This window comes from Camelus ferus, chromosome 2, assembly GCF_009834535.1.
Source record: "Camelus ferus isolate YT-003-E chromosome 2, BCGSAC_Cfer_1.0, whole genome shotgun sequence".
Classification (NCBI taxonomy): domain Eukaryota; kingdom Metazoa; phylum Chordata; class Mammalia; order Artiodactyla; family Camelidae; genus Camelus; species Camelus ferus.
Genome location: NC_045697.1, coordinates 6,778,745 through 6,795,324, shown reverse-complemented (window position 1 = coordinate 6,795,324; position 16,580 = coordinate 6,778,745).

Below are 16,580 nucleotides of genomic sequence, written 5' to 3'. Positions count from 1 at the left end.
AGTGTGTGCTGCAGCCTATGCACTTCTCTAAGGAGAATCTCTCAGAGCCATTCTCTTTAGCTGTGGAGACAGATGGACAATGTTGGGTAAACAAGATGTCTGAAGTTTGACTACTGATGTATCTATTTCATCACTGTATGACAACTGAAATAAATGTGATTAGGTTTGCACCAATAAACCGTCAGGCTGTTTGTTCCAGGGAAATTTATGCTCAGTACGTTTGGTGTGGTGAGTACGTACGTGTCGGTGCTGTGCTGGGTATTGCCCTCACTCAATCACCTAATAAACATGTGTGCAGAGCTCATTCAGACCCAGCTCTGGCCAAGTGTGATCACACGGAGATCAATAAGACAATGAACAGGAGTGCATGCAGAACACTGGCTAAGGGTTTGTGGATTTTGTTTATCTTTTCAATAAACCAACTCTTAGTCTAGTTGATTTTTTTTAACTGACTTTCTATTCTCTCTTTCACTTATTTATGCCCTAGCCTTTATTATTTCCTTTCTTCTGCTAATTTTGGGCTTAGTTTGTTCCTCTTTTTCTGGTTCCTTGAGGTGTAAAATTAGGTTATTTATTTGAGATCTTTCTTGTTTTTAACTGTAGATGTTCCTCACTATAAACTTCCCTCTTAATACTTTTTAACTGAATCCCTTAAGTTTTGGAAAGTTGTGTTTTCATTTTCAGTTGTCTTGAGGTATTTCTTAATGTCCCTGTTAAAAAGTTTCCTCTTTGACCCACTGGTTGTTCAGGAATGTGTTGTTTAGTTTCCACATATTTATGAACTTTCCTATTTTCTTACTGTTATTCTAGACTTCCAGTTTCATTCAATTGCTGTCAAAAAAAAAAAAAAGGTACTTGGTACGATCTTGATCCTCCTAAATTTGTTAAGACTTGTTTTGTGACCTAATATGTCACCTATACTAAAGCATGTTCCATGTGTTCTCGAGAAGAGTGTGTACAGGCACATCTTATTTTATTGCTCTTCACAGATACTGTATTTTTTTTTTAGAAATTGATGGTTTGTGGCAACCCTACATTGAGCAGGTCTATTGGCATCATTTTTCCAACAGCATGTGCTTACTTAGTGTCTCGATGTCCCATTTTGGTAATTCTAGCAATGCTTCAAATATTGTCATTATTATTATATCTCTTACGGCGATCTGTGATCAGTGGTCTTTGATGTTACCGTTATCATTGTTTTGGGGTGCCACAAGACACCATCTAAGACACTGAAGTTAATTGAGAAGTGCTGTGTGTGTTGTGACTGCTCCACCGACTGCTCCGCCAACCAGCCATTCCTCTATATCTCTCTTTGCCAAGACCTCTCTATTACCTGATACACAACAATACTGAAATTAGGCCAATTAATAATCCCAACCCTACAATGGCCTCTAAGTGTTCAAATGAAAGGAAGACTCAATTGATGCAGCAAATTTTTTTGGTGTCTTAGTTTAAGAAATTGCCACAGTCACCCCATCCTGATCACACAGCAGCCATCAACACTGAACTAAAATTTTCCACCAGAAAAATATTATGACTCACTCAAGTTTCAGATGATGGTTAGCATTTTTTAGCAACAAAGTATTTTTAATTAAAGTATACACATTGTTTTTTTAGAAATAATATTATTGAACACCTAACTGATGACAATATAGTATAAATGCAATTTTTATATGCATTGGGAAACCAAAATTCTTGTGACACACTTTATTGCAATATTTGTTTTATTGTGATGATCTGGAACCAAACCTGCAATATTTCTGAAATATGCTGGTATTCTGCTGTTAAGTGGAAAGTTCTGAATATGTCTATTGTGTTCATTTGATCTATAGCATTGTTCAAGTTCACCTTTTATTAACTTTCTCTCTAGGTGTTCTAACCATTGTTGAAAGTGAAATATTGAAGTCTCCTATTGTTATTGTATTTCTGTCAGTTCCTCTCTTCAGATCTGTCAATATTTGCTTTGCATATTTAGGTGCTCTAATGATATATACATATTTATTTATAATTGTTACACCTTCCTGTTGACTTGAACTTTTTTCATTATATAATAACTTCTTTGTAGAACTATAAACAACCACTGTAGTTATGACAGGAAAGAAACTTGACTGGAGGATGAGGGAATTCTTCACAGAGAAGGTAGAAAATAAACCAGGATTGGGGAATGAGTAGGAGTTTGCCAGAATGACATTAAAAGAATAATCGAGATTTGCCTTGATTGGTTGAATCCTTGGCTTTTTAAATTCCATTTACAGGACCTGTCAACCCATTCACTAGTTTTAACACCTGAGAATAGCTGAAGTCCAACCAGCTTCTGAACTTCTTTGCATCTCAGAGCATTAGGACCACAGCTCTCTTTATGAGGACAACGTAGGGTGTGTAAGGGATGTTTGCTGTATGTGTGTGTGTGTGCATGTACTTAGGTCATCCAAAGTTTATTCTCTTTTCTTGTGATAAAAGGACCTTGATTTTGTTAGGGCTTCCAATCCGCTGTCACTCTTCATCAGAGTGTTTTAGGTAAGTCTAACACTGTGCCCAAGCCAGGGAATCAGGCCCAACCAATCAGGCAGTCCAGTTCCTTTCATCACAGTGATTGGTTCAGGGATGAGCAAGTCATCACCTCAGAATCAATGGTATTCAGTGAGATTTGTGCTGAGTCTCCTAGGAAGTAAACTTTTGTTCTGATTCTGTAGGCGTGGAACCTGAGAGGAGGTGGGGACCAAAATGGCTACTTCTATCTGACAGAGAACAAAGTCCTACCCATCAAAGTCACAGCTAAAATACAGAAGAGCTGAATCTTGGTGGTGTTATTTGATCCTGACTGGAGACAAATTTGAGTTTTAGCTACTCTACTGGGGTCTCCTTTTACGTTGAGACAACACATTCCCTTTTCACTTAGAACAATAAATGTCCTGCCAAGTACTGTGTGTATTTTTGAAGGGCCATTGCTTCACATAGCAAAAAATAGATATTTGGCCAACAGGGAACCATACAAATACGTTTTTCTGCTTATGAGCTCTCATAGTGATGTGATGAAATGTCCTCTTAGAGTGAGAGAGGCTTTGGATTTACAGGTTTTTCCAACTATAATATCTCCTGTTAAGATCCCAACTATGCCAACAATTACCTGTGAGTTTTTTACTTTAAGGAAAACTATCCCCTATGCAGCACTTAGCCCCCAACCTTTCTGTTTCCTCTACAAAGTTGTAATATATTGCTTGTATCTTTTGGCTTTTCTCTGTTTTTTCATTCATTATTTTTAGCATTTTTTTATTGAGTTATAGTCATTTTACAATGTTGTGTCAAATTCCAGTGTAGAGCACAATTTTTCAGCTGTACATGAAAGTACATATATTCATTGTCATATTTTTTTTTGCTGTGAGCTACCACAAGATCTTGTATATATTTTCCTGTGCTATACAGTATAATCTTGTTTATCTAGTCTACATATGCCTGTCAGTATCTACAAATTTTGAAATCCCAGTCTGTTCCTTCCTATCCACCACCCCCTTGGCAACCACAATTTTGTATTCTATGTCTGTGAATCTGTTTCTGTTTTGTATTTATGTTCATTTTTTTTAATTCCACATATAAGCGATCTCATATGGTATTTTTCTTTCTCTTTCTGGCTTACTTTACTTAGAATGACATTCTCCAGGGACATCCATGTTGCTGCAAATGGTGTTATGCTGTCATTTTTATGGCTGAATAGTATTCCATTGTATAAATATACCACATCTTCTTTATCCAGTCATCTGTGGTTTTTTTTAATTCTTTTAAATTTTTTTTATTGAAGTACAGTCAGTTACAATGTGTCAATTGCTGGTGTGCAGCACAATGTCCTAGTCATGCATATACGTACATGTATTTGTTTTCATATTCTTTTTCATTAAAGGTTATTAACAAGATATTGAGTATCATTTCCTGTTCTGTACAGAAGAAACCTTCTTTTTTTCATTCTCCAGTTTTATTAGGTAGAATTGTTGCAATTTTTATAACATTTTTATTGAGTTATAGTCAGTTTACAATGTTGTGTCAATTTCCAGTTTAGAGCACAATATTTCAGTTATACATGAACATACATATATTCATTGTCACATTCTTTTTCACTGTGAGCTACCACAAAATCTTGATATGCTTTCAAAATAAACAAAAAAGGTAAAGGACAGACATGAGCTCACTTCAGGAAATAATTTACTATTTCACATATTATAATTAAATTTAAAGGGGCATATTGGTTTTACTATCATCTACTGACTCTCAGCTATTCATGCTGGAGGTACACTGTGTTGTAATAAAAAGAACTCTGGGGTTAGAAAGTTTTGGATGTAAGCTCAGACATCACCATTAATGTATGTGAAATCTTGAGCTGATCACTTAACCTCTTTGAGCCTCAGTTTTCTCATCTGATAGTGGGAACAGTGCACCTCCTATGCATTGAAAGAATTGAAAGAATTCAACCCATGCTTCATTTTCAGAGTGTCTGTCATGCTCATTTCTCTGTCAGTAGATTCTGTTGAGGACAATCTTCTGTGCCCTATGCAGCTAAGCAAAATGGATTGGACTAAGTGGGTGCATGTGCCTTACTCTGAAATAGCCAATCTATAGGCTTCTGATGATTGAAAGAAGAGTCTGGTCTAGAGAAGAGGACCAGGGGAAATAAGATTCTTGCTCAGAAGTTTATTTTTAAAAGTTTGGTGAAAATGAGGAGTTAACAACAGGCTCTGAAACTAAAAATCACACTACAGAGAGAGAGACAGAGGAAGACTGAAATGATGGTTCATCAGTGTCCCTGTTTAGCTTCCTTTAAAAGCAGAGCCTGAGGCAAGGGTTTGGTGCAGGTGGTTTCCTTGGGAGATGATTCCAGGGAGTGTAAGGGGGAGAATAGGGCCAGTGAGACAGAGAAGGGAGAAAGGTAGAAAAGGGGGTGTTAATGCATGGATAATTGCTGTGAGAAACTTGTAAATTCTTTGGTGGGTGTTTCCTAAATTTCTCAAGTCTAGCTTAAGTATAACCACCCTCCATCCATTTCACCCTCTAATTCTTATACCATAACACAGGAAATTGTATTTCATCTGCTTATTTAAATAGATCAGTAGGCTCTCATTAAATATTTGTTGAAGGAATGAATAAAGAAAGGAAAAACTGAGAAAGAATTGAGTAAGGAAAGAAAGAAAGGGACACCTATAGTGTACTTGGGTGAGGCTATTACAGAAATCATGCAGAGATGCTTCAGGAAGCTGATGGTTGGTTGAGGAAGAGAGACAAGTATTATGAGGACCTGTTATGAAAGGGGAAGTACCCAAAGCTATGAGAGCATAAACCACAATGATAAGATCTAGTTAGGGAGAGAGTCATGCTGGAGGAAGTGAAAAAAAAAAAAAAAAAAACCTTCTTGAGAAGCTGTCGATGTCCAAAGGGATGGCTGATTAGATACCCTGAATGACTCTTCAAATGCCAACAGCTTAAAAGCTAAATAAGACAGAGAATATTTTGAAAATAGTTTTAATCACTGTCTCAGTTGGCAAGAAAGTAGGGCATTTGTAGAGGTCAAAAGCAGAGGTGAAAGTGAAAAATCTGAGGGGTGAGTGAGAACAAAGACAACTGCTCCTTGTGGGAATCTGCAGAGCCCCAGGGCTGTGCTGAAAACATGACAGCCTTCTACTGAAGTCAGCGGGGCAGCCAGACCTTTGTGGTACTTCTTTAAAACAACAACAACAAAACCAAACAAAACACAAAACCCACTCTCTTCTTTTCTTTACACTTTGTGTCCTTTTTATGTTTAAGTTGAAAATGATTTATCACGGTTGTTACAAATAATTGTGGACTTTTTCATCTCTTGTGAAATTTTGAGGTGGCCAAGTTGACATTCTGCTTTTAGTTCAATATCACTAGAAGGGAAGAATTCCAAAACAAGGCTTTAACTGAAAGATTCATGACCTATGTAGAATTAAATAGCTAAACATTCAATATATAAATATCTGTATATCTTAAGGTTATTTTGTTTAATGTTATCTAGCCTGGTGAACCCAGTGTAGGCAGTGCGAGTGATCCATCAAAGGGCAAGAAATAAAGTGATGTATTAAATATGGAGAATGTATAATAATAAAGATACTAACTAAAGTCTGTTTGATTTTTTTAAAAATTGAAATATAGTTGATTTACAATGTTGTGTTAGTTTCAGGTGTACAACAAAGTGTTTCAGTTATACATATACATATATATTATTTTTCAGATTCCTTTCCATTATAGATTATTACAAGATATTGAACATAGTTCCCTCTGCTATACAGTAGGTCCTTGTTGTTTATCTATTTTATATATAATAATGTGTATCTGTTAATCCAAACTCCTAATTTATCACCCCCCCACATTCCCCTTTGGTAACCATAAATATGTTTTCTATATCTGTGAGTCTGTTTCTGTTTTGTAAATAAGTTCATTTGTATCATTTTCTTAGATTCCACATATAAGTGATATCATATGATATGTCTTTCTCTGTCTGAATTACTTCACTTAGTATGATAATCTCTTGGTCCTGCCACCATTTGTTTTTTCATATTACCAAATGCCAGCAACTCTACAAGGTTAGTGATAAAATACTCCTTGAAAAGGTCTTTTGTTGATCTAAGTTCTAAAAATTGTTGTGTCTAGTGCTGGATTTTAATAATGTAGATGTAAGTTTCATAGCAAGACATTTTTATTTGCTATCCTTCAATAAATAAAAAACAAATTTACATGGGAGTTAATTTGAAGAACTCCCATTTGTACAGTGAACACCCCAAACCACAAGCTCAATTACATGCGTTTGTTAAGAGAGTAAGTTCTTAATGTTGTATCTCTGTGGTTTAAGACATGTGCCTGTATTTGAGCAGTAGATTTGAAACAATCAATGACAGCTGTATGAGATTTTCTTTTCTGAGTTATCTTTTCCTTTTGGTGTGAAGTTTTGTATGATGGTAAGAGTAGAAAATTATTGCAAATTATGAACATTTATATAGGAAAAAGAGTCAAATTTCAAAGAAGAATGCCAGCAGAAATAACAAAAGATGCTGCTGGCTGGTCTAATACCAGAAGAAATGTAAAAAGCAATGTTTGAATGCCTCCATCATTTTTACCAAGACCTGACACTCCTTCTAAAGCAATGGACGAAATGATCTCAGGGTCTTCTATCATTCAGTCATTTCTCTGATATTTGCAGAAGAACATCTTTGAAAGTCTTTATCAAATATACTGAAATTTATAATAAATTATCAGGTGAAGTTATTTCAGTGGAAAAATTTTGCCTGCAGAAATATTTGAAAGCTATTAAAATCAATTCCAATAGACACAGACAGTATTGCAATTTCTAGAATTTATTATTGATAAATTTTTGCCAAATTTAGCCTTACCTTTGAGATTTTTCCCATTTGTTTATATCAACTATTGCCTGTGAAGTAAATTTTCAAAAATTAAAATTAATAGAAAATATGCTTTCAACTACAAGCAAAGATACACAAATCTAACTGTACTGGGTGTGGAACGTAAGTGTTCAAAGATCAGTTTTGATGAGGTAATTGATACATTTACATGTATATTAGGTAGATCAATAGTGTGAGTGCCAGTGCAGGAACTTGTAAATATCAACACTGTGATACAATCTAAATTCAACTGGTCTTCTGTGTTAATTCAATTTTTTTGTAAATAGTTGTAGACCCAAGAAGAATATAATGTTCGTCCTCATCTTATGCAACTAAAATACCTTCATTTAATGTCTGTACAAACTGCCAAACTATTTCTCTGTGTAATCCTTCATAAGTATGGATTAATTGCTTTGTAACACAAGCATAATAGCTTTCACAGTCTCCACGTACAGGACCCAGGTTAGGTGGCTCCCAGCCTGTCTCCTAGGAGTCACTCGCTTGCCGAGGGAGTGGTGGGGTCCATACAGTTCTCAAATTGCAAAACTCTAGTGCTGTCAGTCACTTGTGTCATTGCCTTCGTTTGCACATTTTGGTCTTGTTTCAGACGTCTGTTCTAGCCCTAGGAGCTTACAGAATTGTTCCAACGTCGTCTAAATGTTTTATAGTTTTGTGTTTCATATTCAAGTCTTCAATCTACCTGGAATTGATTTTCATGCATTGGGTGATTTAGGGGTTCATTTATTTCCCTCATATTGATAACCCAGAGTCTTGGCACCATTTTTTGAAAAGTCTCTCCTTTCCCGACTGATTTGCAGGACCAGCTTTCCCATAAATCAGGTTTCCATATCTGTCTGGGCTGTTGGTGAGTATTCTCATCTTTGTCCGTTTGTCTATGCCTAATATAGCTGTCACATAATACTCTAGCTTTACAGTAGTTCATGATGCCTTCAAAGGAAGGGCCAAGCAGCCCATTTTTCTTCTTCATCTTGACTATTATTGACATGAACACTTCCAATTAGAGTTTTGGATTTTAGCTTGTCAAGGTCTATAGAATACCTTATTGACCTCTTCATTGGAATTGCATTATGTCTATAGCTCAATTTGGGAAGAGGTCTGACATCTTTATAATATCGAGTCTCTCTGTTCATTCTGTTAGGTCTTTAATATCTTTCAAGAGATTTTTGTAATTTTCACCATAACGAGCTTGTATGAATTTTATTGGACTTTTCCTAGGTGTTTTATGTGCTTAAATAGATAGGTAAGTAGATAAATAGGTAGGTAGGCAGATAGGTATAGATGGGGTATGTGTGTGCATTTGACTGTTATGAATTTCAGGTTTTAAAGTTATAGCTTCAAACTCTGTATGTGGAATTCAACTCACTTTGGCATATTGATTTTATATTCAGAAAACTTGCTTTTAAAAAATTCTAATAATTAATCTTTTTTGATTTTTAAAAGATTTTCTACATAGGGAATCGTATCTTATGTGTTAGTAATAAAAGTTTTGTTTCTTCCTTTCCAATCCTTATACATTTGTTTCACTGTCTCGCCTTCCATGCTGGTCAGAACCACCAGCACAATATTCAGGTATAATTGGTGACCATACATTCGTGGCTTCCTCCGAATGGCTTCTAAGACTTAGATAGTATTCTGTATCTTAATATAGCTGCATTATGATTATATCAATTTTCATGTTGTCATTTTTTAGTTGTTCATATTTATTGCATACACTTTTGTATTCTTTCTATATCAATATTTTTAAATTAAAAATAAAATTTTAAATGGAAACTTGGATAGAAATTAGACAACTGAGAGGAAGAGGACATTCTCAGGTGTTCAATCAGAAAGCAGAGGACAGGGATTGAGAGACAGCAAGCATGTGGCCATTGGGGTAACTGCTGTCAGAAAGAAGGGGCAACTGAACTTAACTCAAGTAGGCAGAGGGCAGGTCGTCAGGCCTTGAAGGAGGTTGATAGTATTGTCTCCTACTCCCATCCCCACTTCCACAGTTGCATGAGAACAACCTCATGCAGGGGGAAGGCAGAAAGTCATCTATCTGCAATTTTAAAGGTAATGAAGACGGTTGGCACCAATTCCAGGCCAGGCAATAGGTTGTAAGCACCTGCCCTGCTAGGTCAAGATGAAGCCTGATCAGTTACTGATGTGGTCAGCAGAAAATGCAAGTGGGGAGTTTTAGAGCCACACACAGAGTAAAGGATGGGAGGTCGAAGGTCATGGCTTGGCTCTGACTTCCTTGCCAGCATTATCCCCAGCGTGATACTTCATCATTGGAGCTCCCCAAAGAGACCAGATACTTTCAAACCTCTGGGCTGTGAACAGGCCCTTTCTTCTGTCTGGAGTGCCCAAACCTACATCAGTGAGCCCTTACTAATGTTTTCTAGCTCAGCTTAGATATTAGCATCCTTGAGAAACTTTCCCTCATCTTTCCCCTACTTCTCCAAAGAAAGAACAACTCTTTCCCTATGTTGCTTCTTGTGTGTCTTGTAAGTATTCCTCTGGTTGTATTTGTTCTTGTTTACATGGGCAGTGCCTCTCTCTCCTCAAAGACGGTGAGACCCCAGTAATGCAGCCCCATATCATGTATGATTTTTGCCATGTGTTGGGAAATGTGCTAAGTGTTTTTCAAGAATTACTACATACCGGGTGTTCAAAAATTTCTTTTTATGTAGGGATTGGGAGTGGTTTGCCCAAACCCACAGAACTAGTGAGAGGCAGACCCCAAATCTCCTCACACTGATACCGTCACACCCTGACCTCCACCAAGCACAGGCATCACATGTAGTTTGATCTATGTGGACTCTTGGCACCTGCCCTCCAGATCTGAGCCCCTTTCTTAGTGGCAATGAATTTTCTAGATATTCAGTTCAGTGCTTTCAAAGCAACAAGCTTCCTTTAGTCAATATAACCAGCTTCTCTAAGAATAACTACAGAGAGAGGGCTTTGCCATCCCAGGAAGCAAAAAGTGCCTGCAACCCAGCATTACTATTCTTAGACAAGAAGTGAAATAGTTCAGGAGAGGCCCCTGCAAGTTCATGTGCCTTCCAACTGTTTCCTTTTCATCTCACCCTTTGAGTCTGTTTGCTAAACTGTCAGGCTGGCCAGCCTGTCCACTGTTGTTCTACTGTCTGTGGACGTGTGCATGGGTGTGTGCGTGTGCGTTTTTCATGTGTGTGAGTGTGCGTACGTGTGCTTTCCCTTTGATGGGAACAAAACCTGTTTTCAAACAAAAGCAAGTTCATTTTCTTCCTTTCCTCTGAGGAGCACTGGAGTTCAGATCTGAAGCAGCTTAGCCTGCTTGGACGCTGGATCTTGTGGTTACGGAAGCCAGGTTTCAGAAAGGAACATGAAGGACAGACTTTCTCTCAACACCATGGCATATTTCAAGCTGGAATCATTTCAGGACATACTATAAAGGGAAGAGCATTGCATTTGGTATTAGAAGCACTGACAACTACTACTACTAAGGCTGGAGTTCATTAGTCTGTTTTCTTCCATATCTATCCTGTGCCAAGTCGAGAGGTAAATGTGTCCTGTGGATTTCCTCAGTTCTTCTGCAAGTTGGTATCACATTCTGTGAAACAGAAACCTTACTGGCTTGTCCTGGGTGAAAAGAAATGGGAGAAAAAAAAAACGGAGTTGACCTCTGTCAATTCCTCTAGGGTTAGGTATCTTGTTAATGATGATGATCAGAATAATGATGATAATGATGTCACTTACTGAGCACTTACTAAGTATCAAGTGTAATGCCAAGCACTTGACATGAAATATTCAATCTTCCAGCACCTCTGGGGTAGGTGCTTTTAATAGCTATGTTTTACACATGGCACAAGTGAAGTGTGGAGATGGTAAAGGGCCTGCCCAGAGTCAAAAAAAAAAAAAAAAACAGAGATAGGATTAAAGACAAGTAATAGGGTATTGAGAGCAACTATTATTACCTATTTAGTGCTCATGAGAAAACTATGGGCCAGGTGCTGGAGTCCTCACTGTAGGGACAAGAAGGGAGGCTCGAAGGAGGAGCAAAAGAGGGAACACTGTGAAACAGCATCATATCTACTGCCATTCAGTCATACTCATGGTCTCTCTCCTTGATACACACTTTTCCTCCTGCTTAATTAGAGTTCATTGCTGGACATGGCCTCATCCATCTAAACTCAACCTTGGCTTCCCTTTTCCAGATTTTAACCCCCACACACACACTTAAGAACCTCCCCATGTCCATGCATTCATTCAAGAGATGGCTTTTGAGAGTTAGCTTTGGATCAGGCCTGGGCTAGCCCTTGTTGTCAAAAAGATCTAGAACAAAGGGGGTGCCCTGGAGAATATTATAACCCAGGACATCATCTCCCACTGGGATCTTTGGTTGCCAGCACTAGAGCAGCCTCCATATAACTGACTTGGTTTGACCCCTTTGCATCACACGCTAGGAACAGCTCCTTCTGTGCTGGCTGGCTGCGATTGGCCCATAAACTTTTGCTCCACCCCTGACAGCCCAGCCAGCCAAGCCCAGTCTCATCCATTTTAGCTGAATTTAGCCACACCCTGTGCTTGACCCTGAGCTGACTGTATTTTTTTTTTGACTTTTTAAATTATGGAAGTTTAAAAAATATACAAGAAAGTATAACAAACCACCATGTAGCCAACCACAACTCAGCTTTTTCAATGTTCAACATTTTACCAATCTTGTCTCCTCTCTCTGACCCCACACCTTTTCCTTAAGTTCTTTAAAGCAAATTCCAGATAAAATGCCTTTTCAATCTATGCATAATTTTGTCTGCATATCTAACAGACAAGGACATTTTTTTAAAAAACAGTACCACCTGGCCATTATTACCTCTAACAACAACAACAACAAAATTCCATGATTTAATCTGGTACTGGTTCTATATTTTCCCAGTTGACTCAAAGATGCCCTTTTACAATTTGCATTTGAGTCAAGATCCAAACAAGGTCCACACATTGCATCTGGTTGTTAGTCTCCTAAGTCACTTTTTAAAAGTTAAATTTCTTATCCTGAGATAATCATAGGTTCACATGTAGTTGTAAGAATATTACAGAGATCCTGTGCACCCTTCAGTCGCTTGACCCCAATAGTAGCACTTTGCAAAATTATAGTACAGTTTCACCTCTGGATAGTGACAAATGGCATTGTCACTGGGCTGAGTTTTGAAAAACATGTTAATATTTCAAAACTCATAAAGTGGTAGCGGCTAATGGAGATATGTTATTTACTTTCTTGTTTAGTTCACTCATTCTCATCTAACTTTACTTCCTTTGTAGGAAGAGAAACACTATCTTAAGTAATGCCTTGAGAGGGGGACTGCGATACAGACCTGCCTTATTAAGGTCATGTCATACGTTTTTCGAGGGGGTTAAGGGTGACCTCATCTCACAGAAACACACAGGCCAATGTGACCATGCCTAAGCTGGTCTGGTTTCCACCAGACCCTGTTAATTCCCTAGGAGATCATTCACTGCTAGGAAATCTGGCTTCAGAAACAGCATCTGTGTAACCCCAGAGGACACCTCAGTCTCAAGATAAACAAACCTTTAAGGATCAGCCATAAAGGTGAGACAAGCTATGAATTGATGTCCTTCCTGCCACTCTTACCTAGTGGGACCAATGATCACTCCCGTCCAGAGAGGACGTTTCACACAACTGCCAGTTTGCAGAAGGAACTGCTCAGGTGTGCGGCTGCAGTATCAATCCCCCAGTAAGTAATTTCACTTGAAAATAATTTCTGAAACAGCTAAACAGAGATCAGTGGGCTATTTTGTGTTCCCCTAATATTTGCAGCTGTCTTTAAGAAGAGATAACAGACCTGCTATCTGGGTCCTGACGGTCAGCAGTCAGGAGTGTGTGTATGTGGACTTGCTTGTAGATGTGTACATGGAAGCAATGAAGGAAAGGAGACCATTTTTAAGCACCCTGTATGTATCAAGAACTGTGGTAGATGGCACACCCATCCCACCTTTAAATCCGAGCATTTGGATTTGTGAAATGAGATTTCACTCTCCATGTTTATTATAAGGGGATATAGAGTATTCTCAAGATCTCCCAGCTGGTGGGCACAAGTAAAGATTTAAATGAGAGCCCAGAGAGCATGCCCTTTCATCCTTTGAGTTTTCTCTCTTCACATCACTGCTCTGCTCTGTGCTGTGAGGGTCATAGAAGGTTCTGAAGGAACTGAAGATCTTATTAAGAGTCGTGGTAGACTGTTTTAACTACTGGGAACCTGTCTCTCATTTTAACCAAGCAAGATCCTATTGTCATCATTGGTGACCATCTGATAACTGTAATGGTTTTTATAACTGCTTAACTCTGTAATGTTTTAAAGGGTTTTTCTCATGCTCTTGCTGACCAGATTTGGGCTGGAAAGAAGGGAGGCTTGGATGGTCCACCTAACTCCCTTGTGATGCTGGTGCTGCTTGCAGGGATCATGCTCAGTGCCCTGCTCTTAACCCCAGTGCCCTCCTCTTGACACCAGTGCTCTCCTCTTGACCCCCTTGTGGTTTCCTTATATCCTGTTGTTCAAGCTGCAAACTTCAGCCTGCAGCAGGTGGTCCCAGGCTTCAGTCTGCTGAAAAGCTAAAAGCATTTATCAAACTAACTTTAAACTGCATAAGTTTTTCTCTAGAGCTCTTTTCCATGGAGCCCCTTCCTATGCACCCTTTGTTTTATGTACAAAAATATTAAGGGAGTCCCAAAGCCAGAGGTGAACTTTATACCCAGCAGAGGGAAGGGACCCACTGCATCTACAAAAACAGGAACAATTTTGCAACAATTTGTTACCCTGTACTTGATCTCTATGGAAACTATCTCTGCCCCTTGAACTCTTGAACTTTTACTATAAAACCCCCACCTTCCTTCCCCAGTAGGCTCTCAGTATTAGAGTCATTAGCCCACTGTGACCTCCTTTGCCTGGCAAAGAAATAAAGCTGCCTTTTCTACTTCATCCAAAACTGTCCTTAATTCTCAATTCCTAAGCGGGGTACGGAGGCTGAGTTTCAGCAAAACCATCACACTGCTTACTCATTCACAGCACTCGTTTCTGATGGAAAGCAATTTTTGCTTGTTTATTTGCTTATTGGACTTTTAACATTAATTAGTTGATTAATTTTTGATTATTCGATTTTAGTTTATCTCCCCTGCTGGAATTAAGGAGAGAAATGGACTGTTTGGATCTCCTTAGGAGTTCCTGGAACATTGCAGACATGAAGAGTACATTTATTGTGAGGATAAAAAGATAAAGTGAAATGCCTGTGCCTGGGATTTAGCTGGTGCTTAAAAATTTGTGGCTCCCTTTTGTGGCATGGAGAAACCTATTTGCCTGCATTAAGGGATGCCTGAAGCTCGGTCCTCAGCTACCTTTCCAGTCTCATTTCCAACCGCTGCCTTACAAACACTCTCTCTATTCTCACTGCATTCTCTCCTCCCTAAAGGCCTTACGTGAATTCTACCTCTGCTTATACCAGCTACCCACCAATATGCACTTTTCTTAATGCTTTCTCTTCTCTCAGTTTCTCTCTCTTGGCCTCATGTTAGAATCTTGTGGCTTTTAAAGATCTGAATGAGGTTCCTAAAGTGCAGCCACAGTTGAGAACCACTGACATGTCTGGTGTCTGTGCAGCTCAAGAAACACATGTCTGGAGGGATTGGTGAGGTTGGTAGCCAGCGTTAAAGGCATTTGCAGTTCTGACCAAGTGAAGCTATATTTCCAGACCTGAATTACCTCTCCCCATCCTTCCCTCTTTGCTCTGAGATCATGTGGCCCTTCCATTTCTCCCCATTTCATTTGGCACTTCTCTGTCTCACCTTATTTTGTAAGTTATTTTTCATGTTAGCTCTTTAGTTTGTCTATCCAGATCTGCAGAGAGCAGGGCATTTGCAAAAATACAAAGCATCATGTACCACTGATGCTCCAGGGCTCCTACATGCTGATTGATAAGGAAAGTTTGATAATGACATGACCCCAGAGTCCTCCCTGCACCAACACCCCACACAGCCTCATTAAAAAGCAGGAGGAAGTGGGAGGGGAAGAAATAAAGTAAGCTCAGCATAACCAAACTCCCCTCCTTCCCAGGGAGCTGGCTCCGTCTCCCTCCCTCTTCCTGTTGTGCTTGACACTTAGTTCATTTACTCAACAGACATTTCTTAAACATCTACTTATGTGAGCCAAAGAAACAAAGTCCTCGGGAGCATTCTTGACCTGAGAAAAGTGCTAGGACCTTCCCTAATATGCATTAGTGGGTCTGGAGCAAACTGAAACATATCTGTCCCTCTTCTTCAATCTCATCCCATTTTATTTTTTGCCCAAAAAAGTATGAGACTAGGGGAAACTGGGGGTTAGGACAGGGCTATATGGGAGCTGCTGTACTCTTTGCTTTACTTTTCTATAAATCTAAAACTGCTTATAAAAGTCCAATTTAACAGATATGTGGTTACCAGGTATTTCCCAAGTGCTGTGATTATGTGCATTTTTATTAAACTGAGCAAATATTTGTGGAGCATTTTCGACACACTTAATAAATATACAGAGGTGATGGGAAAGGGCCAGCCCAGAGTCCGTGGGAGAAATGCAAATGCACTCGATGAACAAGCTTGCGAATATCAGCTGGGTGGAAATGACCTGAAAGAAAGAACCTACAGGGAAATAAGGAGTGTGGTCCAAGAAAGGACCCAGATGAAATCAGCAGAATGGTACAAATTCTTGCGCTGGCTGTACTACCTAGATTCAGATCCTGGGGCTGTCACTTACTTGTTGAGTAAGCAATAAAAAGTTACATGATCCCTCTATTTCTCTGTTTCCTCTTCTATAAAGTGGGATAATGACATCTCCTTAGATTGTTGTTAGAGGTTTAAATGAATTGTTTTAAAAATATTATGACATTGTTAAGATGATAAGGAAGACTTTATTTAGCACTATTGCAACTGGTGTCAAGACTATCACAATAAGGAGGAGAGACCAGACTCAACTCTAAGTACAGCAAAAGCAGTTGGGGATTTATAGCCAGTGGGCAGAGTTGGGGGTCATTGGATGGAAAATCATTACCAAGAGGAGATATCTATCAAATGGTAGAGGGATTATTGCTAAACCAACTCAATAAAATTCTTGCTAAAGGCAGGCCAAGACGATCAGATATCAAGTGTGTAGGATG